Below are 10,744 nucleotides of genomic sequence, written 5' to 3' on the forward strand. Positions count from 1 at the left end.
AGGAATGGTTTACAATCATCCATAGCATTGACAAGGGTTGACAAGGGGGCTGGCTTTCCCCAGTGTGCCCTGTATACTGCTGGAGCCTGACCATGGCTCTAGGAAGGTAGCTCTTTAATCAGAGTGATTGGCATCGTGATAGCATTCACTGCTGTTGTGGAAGGAATGTTAAAGCTTTATGGACAGAGAAGAAACTTCCTGGTTAAGATTCAAACAGAAAATGCCTACTGCACCATCTAGAGCCATGAATACCAGCACAGCTCTCAAGAAACATACTAAATACCTGCTTCCTCCTTACTTGAGACAACTTAGGGGGCATTTCTATGCCTCCTGTATAGGGTCAGTTTTGGGTGGTGGAATTTAGGTTGAGCATGAACTCTGAAACTGTGGACGGGTGATTTTGCATCTCAGGTTGGCCACTTAGTTGCTATGTGATCAGGATTAGTTAGCCTCTCTGGGCCTCAGTTTTCTCATCTGTAAAATGAGGATGATAATAATATCTACAGGGTTATTGTGAGAATTAAGTGAGATTACATATGTGAAGCAATTAAAACCATGCCTGACACAAACACTATAGGATATTAAGATTAAACATCCATAATAAGGTCTCCAAGGGGTGGTGTTTTATGCTTCTAGAATTCAGTGAGCACTCCCTGTTAGAGCATTGAGAAGGAATAGTGAATATGTGCAAGTGATGTATTCATTGCCTAGAGTTTATAATTCCTTTTCTGCCTCCCTTGCAGGAAGGCATACCATGGGATTAAATTCTGGCCTGGAGGACGCAGGCTGATGTGATGTATACTCCCTCCAGGCCAGACCCATAGCAGTTCTTTACATGTGATTCTTCATCCTCCTCTTTTTTTTTTTCCCCTTGTCTGCCATCTAGGAGAACCACAGAAGTTCTTAGCTCTATCCTTGGTCCTACCTTTCAAACAGAATCACTCTAGTTCATAAGCCTTTCCAAGGTGTGTGGGTGGACTCATGACATTCACATTGGTTCCTCCTCTGCAGGCATTTAGAGTTTAGCTCTTGGAATGGGGGTACAGCTCAGTTGATAGAATGCTTGTCTTGCATGCACAAGGCCCAAGGTTTGAATCCGCTGCACCAAAAGAAAAAAAAGAGTTTAGTTCTTTCCCTGCTGATTGCCTCCCACATTTCCATCTTCCCTAAATGTATTTATATCATTATAATCTGTGATCTCACCTCCTCTTCTTTTATCTTTAAAAATTATTTTCTGAGGGAGTTTCCAGGAAGCAGCTGAGACAAAAATGTACAGTTCTTCATGTTTAAACAGCAGTCCTGTTGGATCATTTTCAGAACCAGTGCTGGAGATGCAATACTTCAGAAATAGCAACTTTTCTTTTATTAGTTACTCCTGGATTTTTAAAACAACAATAAAGTGGCAGGTTATCTTATTTTGATAAAACTATTGCTCAGAAAATATTATATTGTGAATGTGACATTATGATTTAATCTTATTTTTAAAAGAAAGGTTTTCTAAGGAAATGGTTTGGAGCCCACCACATTTTTCAGATATTTTTCATTATTGCAATTCTGATTCCAAATTGCATAGCCCATTTTGGCAGAAGAGCAGAGATTATAAGACCAAGACCCACAGCTGCAAGATACAAAATTAGTTTTTCCATGAGTTACACAGGTTAAACTCCAGTTTGCCTTTTTCCAAACTGGTAGGGAATTTAGAAAAGGAGACAACATTTTCAAACAGGAAAGTAAATCTTATTTCTTTTCCATGATTAGCAATAATTTCCAACACAACCAAGGTTTCTAGAAGAAATTCAACCCAATTCCATTGCTATTTCTTTATTGAATCCTTCAAGTCCAAGTGTCTGAAAGCAGATGTGATGATGAGAGTGACCTGAAAGTTGCTCATCTTCACTGATTCCAATGAGAATAACCTTTCTCACTGCTCTGATATGATTTCACTTCATCCTGGGTTACTAACCAACCACTTCCTCTAGAAGCAAACCAGACTGCAAGTGGTTTATTTGAATTCTTGAGAAATGTTAATTTCAGCAAAACTTCAAATTTGAGAAGTATTTACAGATTGCAGTTCCTTTAGTCCTGTTCTTCTTGTGACACTATCTGGTACATTATCTTGAGGATTATCAACAGTAGCAGGAGCAAGAATCTTAGAGAATTCTTCAGAAGGTATTCCACAGTGATTTTTCTGTTCATTTCTTTTTCTTTCTTTCTTTTATTTTTTTATTAAAGCTAGTTGGTAAGGCCTTATCTTTACTCATGAACACTACATTAAGAAGGTTGATTGGTTCACCTAAAGGAATATGATGATCAGTAAGGATTGCAATCATCATGGAATTGATGCCTCCGGAAAATAGGATTGCAACATTTGTTTTCCAAGTTTTCGAAACTTCACTTGGTGCCAGGTTTTTGTTTCCAGGTAAATACAAGACACATCTCATGACTGCAAGACATCAATGAACTACTGAACTATCTTTTTCATGTAACCATCTCTAAGGAAGACCTGGGGGCTGGGGTTGTGGCTCAGTGGTAGAGCACTCGCCTAGCATGTGCGCGCCTTGGGTTCGATCCTCAGCACCACATAAAAAGAAATAAAGGTTTTGTGTCCAACTACAACTAAAAAATAAATATTAAAAAAAGAAAGACCTAGAATGTCTCTTTTGAAGGTGGTATGCTGGAAAAGCTTCTGCAGGGTTTCCGATGGAGCTTGTGGCAACATCATATCTAAAGGAACAATAAGTTTCTCCAGATAGAGTTTGACTTCATTGTACTCCTTGTAACACAAATGTTGGTAAGTTGCTAACATTTGAGTCAGACTATTAACACATTATTCAGTAACATTCTCCTTAGAAACTCATTTCTAAAGATGCAGTTATCTTTTTCAAAGATCCAATTATCTCACTCTTCAGTATATATCTGAAGGACTTAAAAGCAGGATACTACAGTGATATAGCCACAGCAATATTTATAGCAGCTCAATTCACAGTAGCTAAGCTATGGAGCCAACCTGGGTACCCTTCAATAGATGAATGGATAAAGAAATGTGATATATATACACAATGGAATTATTACTTAGCCATTAAGAAGAAGATAGTATGATATTTGCTGGTAAATGGATGGACACTGAGACTCTCATGCTAAGTGAAATAAGCCAATCCCTCCAAAGACAAAGGGTGAATGTTTTCTCTCATATTTGAAAGCTAACACACAATTAGGGGTGGGGGAGAATAGAAGTTCATTAGAGTAGACAAAGGGGAATAAAGGGAAGGGAGTGGAGAGGAAAAGGATAGACATTGGAATGAATCTTGCATAACTTTCCTATGTTCACGTACACCACAGTGAATCTCACCATCATGTACATCCACAAGATACTAAAAAAAAAATCAACTATGGGAAACTAGCAGAAAGATAATAGAGGAAAGGGAGCAGAAGGAGGGGAAAGAGAACAGGAAGGAGTGGTATTTGGGTCTGAATTAGAATAAGATTATATTTCATGCTTGTATAATTCTGTCCAAGTGGATTCTATTATTATGTATAACTAAAAGAACCGATAAAAAAGAATGTATGGTAAAAAGAAGAAAGACATTAGAATCAGTAAAATGTGTGCAAATTTGTCATTTAGATGGGCAAACTAACCCACGTACCCTCTCTGACCTCAGTTTTATCATCTGTAAAATGGGAGTAATCATGGTTATCTTGATGATTGCTGTGACAATAAATGATACAAGGAAAGAAGGTAAAGCAATTATTATGGTGCCTGATGCACAGTCTTTACTCAATAAGCAGTAGTTTGTATTAAGTAATTATTTTTGCTAATCCCAGTGACTTAGGAGGCTAAGGCAGGAAGATCACAAGTTCAATGCCAGCCTCAGCAACTTGGTGAGGCTCTGAGAAACTTAGTGAGACCTTGACTCAAAATAAAAAATAAAGAAGGCTAGGAATGTGGCTCAGTGTTTGAGTGCCCCTGGGTTCAATCCTTGGTACCAAATAAATAAACAAATAACAACAACTACAATAATTTACTTTTGCTTCTTTTTAAAGATCAGTAAAGACAAATTTAGAGTGAATTTGACCTTTTTAAGCTCTAGTACTCCCGAGTAAAAGAAGATACCATGACTGAGAGGCCACATCCCATTCAAATCCTGAAAAGAAGTAGATCATACTTGATTTCTGGGTGATTGAGACCATAAGAGGGAGCCTAGGTCTTAGAGAACAAAGAACTCTGGAAAGGTGACGAGAATGTCTGACAAGCTCAGCAGAGCAAATGTTTTAAATTTTACTAATACGAAAATATTATGCCCAAGAGACCACATTTCTATTTCCAGAGGGCTCATGGACAAATCTATTACCTCATAAGGGTTCTTATGAAGCAATTAGTCAACTTTATTATCATTTGCTTTCACTGTTATATAAGTATTTATGATGATTTGGTAATATTAATTATAACTAATAAAATATTTACTATTAATGACTTATTAGTAATCATATCTATCAACCATCTGTTTTTAGGAGAGCAGAGAGACATGTGTAACAAGGCTATGTAGAGTTGATAAGAGGGGACCCTGAGCCGTCCTGTTAGATCTGTGGGAGGGTGGTGGCTGGCTCCAGCACTCAGCAGGAGCTCTGCATGGATGGGATCTGCTTAATTTGCTTAGTCAGTCTGGTCTTGAGTGAGAAGTTTGGATCTTTACACTTATATGAATGAGTAGAGCAGATTAGTAGAGGGAGGGCACAGAAAATCTGGGGAAGTCTAAAGCTTTCAGGATGGGTGCAGCACACAGAAAACACTGCACTGTGCTCTCACATGTGCCTCCTATTGTTCTTCCAGAAAAAAAGGAACTAGGGGCCCATTTCTTTTGATGTGTGGAGAAGGTAGGTTGTAGTGATGACATGCATTAATCCCTGTGATTTCTTTTGATCTGGCCCAGACTTCTAGTTGGAGGCCAGTCAGGGAGTGTTCCTCCTCGGTTCTCAAGCTGAGTCATAGCACTGGCCCTCTGTCTCCTGCTTCCTCCATGGGCTCCAAGAGGGCTGAGACATAACACTCTCCCTGCTTGGGAAATCCAAGGCCACATGGATTTTTGCTGTCTGGGGTCAACTTGTTGCTCTCACAGTCAGGTTGGCTGCAATTCCATCTGGATCCATCTGTTGACTTACACATTCAAGATGTAACTTCATGGTGCTAGAGCAGTTCATGTGCAAAAATGTAAATATTTTTAATAAATAATTATTTTAAAAAATAGTGAAAGAGTATTGAAAGATGGGCAGGAGATTTGGGGAGCAATAGGCACACTCTGGGTGCCATTGTTGAAGGTAGGGAAGGCAAGAGGAAGAAAGGGAAGTTGGAAAAAGACCCATTCAAGCCCTTGCTCATGGTGCTTTCTCCTAAAATCTCATTTTACTCTCTTCTCTGTGTCTACCTTCTACTGCACATACTGACAAATGACACTAATTATATTATATTATATATTATATTATTATTATATTATATATTATATATATTAATATTATATTATATATTGTTCCTTGTATTCTCCCTGGCATTGAGTATAGAACTGAAAATTGACAGGGGGCTTTATAAAAACTGTCTGATCTATTAGTGAATTGTAAGACTCCGCCCACATTGACTATGCTTTTTTTTTGTCATGCCCACTATCCTTACCCATTGACTTACTCCCGTCTCCCATGGCTCTTCCCCTGGCCCTGGATCACTCAGCTAAGACGGGGGAAAAGATGATGCCATTAATTAAGCCCACTCAGAAAGAATCCTCTTTATGACTTACAAAACAAACCAGGTTAAATCTCCTAGAATTTGCTCTTCCTCTCCTGGTCTCAACTGCTCTGGGAGCAGCAGTTTACTGTGCATACATGGCCAGGTCCAGGAGCCACACCGTGCACAACCAGTCCTGAAAATGGCACAGAGATGGCATCAAGAGACCCTGATCACAAAGAAGTGAATCTTTTAATGGGGTAGACTGCAAGTTCCTGAGAAATATGCATTTTTCTAAGAAGCACACAAGAAGGGCCTAAAATAGATGCAGGCAAACAACATGAAGGCCACAAGTGCACATGCTGAGGCTATCAAGGCCTTTGTAAAGCCTCAGAAGGTAAAGCCCAAGGTGCCAAAGGGTGCCAGCTGTCAGCTTGATCTCCTTGCCTTCCTTGCTCACCCCAAGCTTGGGAAGTGTGATCATGCCCACATGGCCAAGGGTGGCAGGCTCTGCCAGCCAAAGGTCAAAGCCCAAGCCCAATCCCAAGGCAAGACCCAGGCTGCAACTCCAGCTCCAGTATTGGCTCCAGCTCTGGCTCCTGCTCCTGCTCCCAAAGGTGCCCAGGACCTTGTAAAGGCTTCACAGCAAAAGCCTCTGTCTACAAATGTGAGGACAGAGGGGACAGGTGTGGCCCCCTGGGCCCCTATCTGAAGGGCACTGGTGTCCTCCTGTGCTGTTTGAACAAATAAATTTGAGGCAAGAAAAAAAATCTCCCAGACTCCCTTACAAGGGTCCTGAGGCCCCGTAGTTATCCCCTTAATTCTGAGTGATAGAACCAACCTAGCAGGCTGGTTATGAGAGCCCTTTTTCCTCAGTCTTCCCATATGCATAATGGGGTTAATGGCACCTGTCTCTTACCTTCCCCATAGGAACACAGTGAAATAATGTTGTAACGTGCTTTGCAGTCTTCAGATGAAAGCTACCATATAAATACCAACTGTTATTAAAAGCCCTTGACCTACAGAAGACCATGGAAACTTCATTCTTGTAGTGTTCACAGCAAGATGGATAAAAAAAACCCAGGTTGTACCCAAAGACTCCTTGTTGCTGGGGCCTAGGAGCAGCTCATGAGAATTAGGATCTGTACATGAAATAAGAGCCTAAAGGAAATTTGGCAGTGGGCCCAGAGGAATCTTCAGAATCTTTTAAAAGAAATTTATAAAATAACTTACCCTGCTAATAAGTCAATGGTACAGAGCTCTCTCAGTGAGAGACTGTGGTTTCTGACGTCATCCTATCCTCACTCCCATCCTTTTCCCCAGGGAAACTGCTTTTCATATTTTTTTATTGTTTCTTTTGATGTTAACTTTCATATCTCTAAATAAAATGTTTATGCTTTTGTTTTTTGATTGATCCATTTTAGATATTAGCTATTTGATTTCTGCATTGATCGATTTATTTACCACTCTACCTCCTCATTCTCTTTACTTTTCAATTTAATTACATTTCTCTTTCATTTATTAGCTTCCTTTGAAGTGTTGCACCATAAACTTACCACTTTCTTTCTTTCTTTTTATTTTGTACTGGGGATTGAGTTCAGGGGCACTCAAAGATCCCTAGCCTTTTTTTTTTTTGTATTTTATTTAGATACAGGGTCTCACTGAGTTGCTTAGTGCTTTGCTGTTTTTGAGGGCTGGCTTTGAACTTGTGATCCTCCTGCCTCAGCCTCCTGAGCCCCTGGGATTACAGGTGTGTGCCACCATGCTTGGCTGCCACGTTATTTCTTCTTAAACAATAGACATTATTTTTTGACTACCCACCTTGCCAGATGGGAACATGTGTATCTCTACGCTCGCTCCCATCTCTCCTTCCCACCTTCAACCTCTTGACTGACATCATTTGAACTTCTATATTGCCAAGATTGATAATATTTACATTCTGTTCTGAAATCTTAATTCTATTCTTTACTTTGTCTGTGGGGTTAATCTAAGAGCCAAAGATCATTTTAACTGTTTAGAACAGAGCTCAATTTTTCACTATGATTACATTTTCTCTCTTGCAGGGCTTTAGAGTTTTCCTATCACTTCACATTCCTTTTTATTCTGGAATGGGCTAAGGAACGAATAAACACTTCTCAGAAGAAAATATACAAATGATGAACAAATATATAAAAAATGTTCAACTTCTCTAGAAATTAGAGAAATGCAAATCAAAACTACTCTAAGATTTCATCTCACACCAGTCAGAATGGCAGTTGTCAAGAATACAAGCAATAATAAGGGTTGGTGAGGATGTAGAGAAAAAGGTACACTCATATATTGCTGGTGGAAATATATGGAAAGCAGTATGGAGATTCCTTAGAAAACTGGGAATAGAACTACTATTTGATCCAGCTATCCCACACCTAGGTCTATACCCAAAGAACTTAAAATCAGCATAATATAGTGACACAGCCACATCAATGTTCATAACAGCTCAATTTACAATAATCAAACTGTGGAACCAACATACATGCCCTTCAACAGATGAATGGATAAAAAAAACTGTGGTACATATGCACAACGGAATATTACTCAGCATTAAAAGAGAATAAAATTATGGCATTTACAGACAAATGGATGGAGTTGGAGAATAACACACTAAGCGAGATAAGCCAATCCCAATAAAACAGAGGCCAAATGTTCTCTCTGATAAGTGGATGCTGACCCATCATGAGGTGGGACATGGGGAGAACAGAGGAACTGTGATTGGGCAAAGGTGAAGGACAGAAGGGGAAGTGGAATGGGGGTAGGAACGATGGTGGAATGAGATGAACATCATTACCCTAGGATATATATGACCGCACATGTAAATCATCTTTACATCTTGCACAACCAGAGAAATGAAAATTTGTGCTCCATTTGTGTAAATGAATTGAAATGTATTCTGCTATCATATGTGACTAATTAGAACAAATAAAAAATTATAAGACAAAAAAAATTATGTTCTTTTTAAATATGCATGGCAATAGAGTGTATTTTGATATATCACACATACATGGGGTATAACTTCCCATTCTTGTGGTTGTACATGATGAGGAGTTATGTTTGTTTTTATTACATTCTTAACTCACATTTGAAGACTTGGTCCACAAAGGCATTCTGTTAAATGTCCTTCCCTGACACAGCCATTGTTCTAGAACTTCCTCACTGCTTCAGGATTTTAGGGTTTTGTATCTTCCTTGTTTTGGGAGTTTCTCCTTCATTTTGCTGAACTTCCAAAAAAAAAATGTGAGTTTTTAACACTTGGACATGTTTTTGTTCTGTGTTCAACTTACATGATAGTTTGGGTAGAGAATTCATAATTGAACATATTTCTCCCCTTAGACTGATGAAGCTATCATTCCACTGTCTTTTAGCATTCAGTGTTGCTGGCAGGAAGACTTGTGAGAGTATGATCGGTTCCTTTGTGGGTGATCAGTTTTTTTTTTCTTCTCCTCTTTAAAATACTTTAGGTCTTTTCATTTTCCTTATTATTTGAAACTTCACAACCATGTATCTAGGAAGACTGTTTTATTGTGCTGCAGGCTTAGTAGGCCCTTTCAGTTTAGAAATGCCTATCTTTGATCTCTAGCAAATTTTTTCATTTTTAAGTTCTTTGATAATTTTCTTTCCTTTGTGTTTCTGAACTCTCCTTTTAACTCTTACTGTTTATTATGGGCTGAATTTTGTCCCTGAAAATTCATTTGTTGGCTCCCCAACTCCTGATACCCCAGAATGGATGGTATTTGGAAGCAGGGCCTTTAACGTGGCGACTAGGTTAAAATCAGGCTGTTAGGGTGGGACGTAATCCAATCTGGGAGGAAATTTATACACATAGAAATGCCAAGTATATACATATAAAAATGACCCTGAGGATGCAGCAAGAAGGTAGTCATTGGTAAGCAAGCCAAGGAGGGTGGCCTCAGGAGAAACCAAACCTACTAACACCTTGACTTTGGAATTCCAGAACTCTAAGAAAATACATTTATACTGCTTCAGCCACCCAGTCTGTGTTATTTTGTTATGGCAATCTTTAAAAAAATTTACCACACTGGTCAAGTTCAAGTGTTAAATATACAAATAAATAAACTCAGATTGATTCCTTTTAATAATGAGAACTTATTGGCCCACAGAACTAATAACTCAAGGGTGGAAGGGCCAGCTTTGGCCATTGCTAATTTTAGGGAGCCAAGAAACATCATCACTGGGTTGATCTTTCTTTGGGTCTTCTGTTTTGTCATTATTCATAGGCTCTAGGATGGGGTCATGTGCTCTGATGTTTAAGTCTAGTGGTAATGAATCCCTACTTCTTTTTCTATAGCTGCATTTTTAAAAAAAGTCTTCTTTTTTTTTTTTCATTGTTCCCATTTGAGGCATATGTTCTTAGCCAATTACTGAGATAGAAATGTACTCTGATGATCTTGTTTGATATCATATACTCCCATTTTGAGCTGGGAGTGGAGACAATACCATCCAAACTCCACAGAGTAAGAATGGGCGAGGGATGATTGTTTCACAAGAGAATAAATACCAGAGAGCTAAATAACATCAAAAGTTGTAAATGCTAGGTTAAAATGTGAGTTTTGATTTTAAATGCATATAGTAATAGGAACATAGTTTCATTAAATTAAAACAATTATAGGAGTTTAATAGTGAAAGAATGGTGCTGATGGAATGAATTTAATTAAATTAGTATTTAGTGATCATCTACTGTTTAGTTTAAAGGTAAGTGAGGATGAGGACAGAGCATATTTAAAAAAAAAAAGTCTTCAGTGAGTGTGTGTGTGGTCAGTGATTGTTACAGTTTCCATGTGTGACCAACTGGATCATCATACGGCACTAGCCCATGACCACCACTGCCTTTGTAATGGGGTAGGGAGTTAAGGCCCAACTTCTTCTTCTTCTTATTATTATTATTAGGGTTTGAACCAAGGGCCTCGTGCTTGTGCTTTACTAGTAAGGCCTCAACTTATTCAATCTATACTCCAATGATCCATGAGAGCAATCTGGGAA

The 10,744-nt window shown here is 38.7% G+C and overlaps 2 pseudogenes; one reads left to right on the plus strand and one right to left on the minus strand.

Moving 5' to 3' along the window:
- Positions 1–1,529: 1,529 nt before the first annotated feature.
- LOC114105053 (asparagine synthetase domain-containing protein 1-like) lies at positions 1,530–5,178 on the minus strand (annotated as a pseudogene).
- Positions 5,179–5,868: 690 nt separating this feature from the next.
- Positions 5,869–6,422, plus strand: LOC114105054 (large ribosomal subunit protein eL29 pseudogene; annotated as a pseudogene).
- Positions 6,423–10,744: the final 4,322 nt, after the last annotated feature.

The sequence above is a fragment of the Marmota flaviventris genome, chromosome 9 (genome assembly GCF_047511675.1).
Source record: "Marmota flaviventris isolate mMarFla1 chromosome 9, mMarFla1.hap1, whole genome shotgun sequence".
NCBI classification, from domain to species: domain Eukaryota; kingdom Metazoa; phylum Chordata; class Mammalia; order Rodentia; family Sciuridae; genus Marmota; species Marmota flaviventris.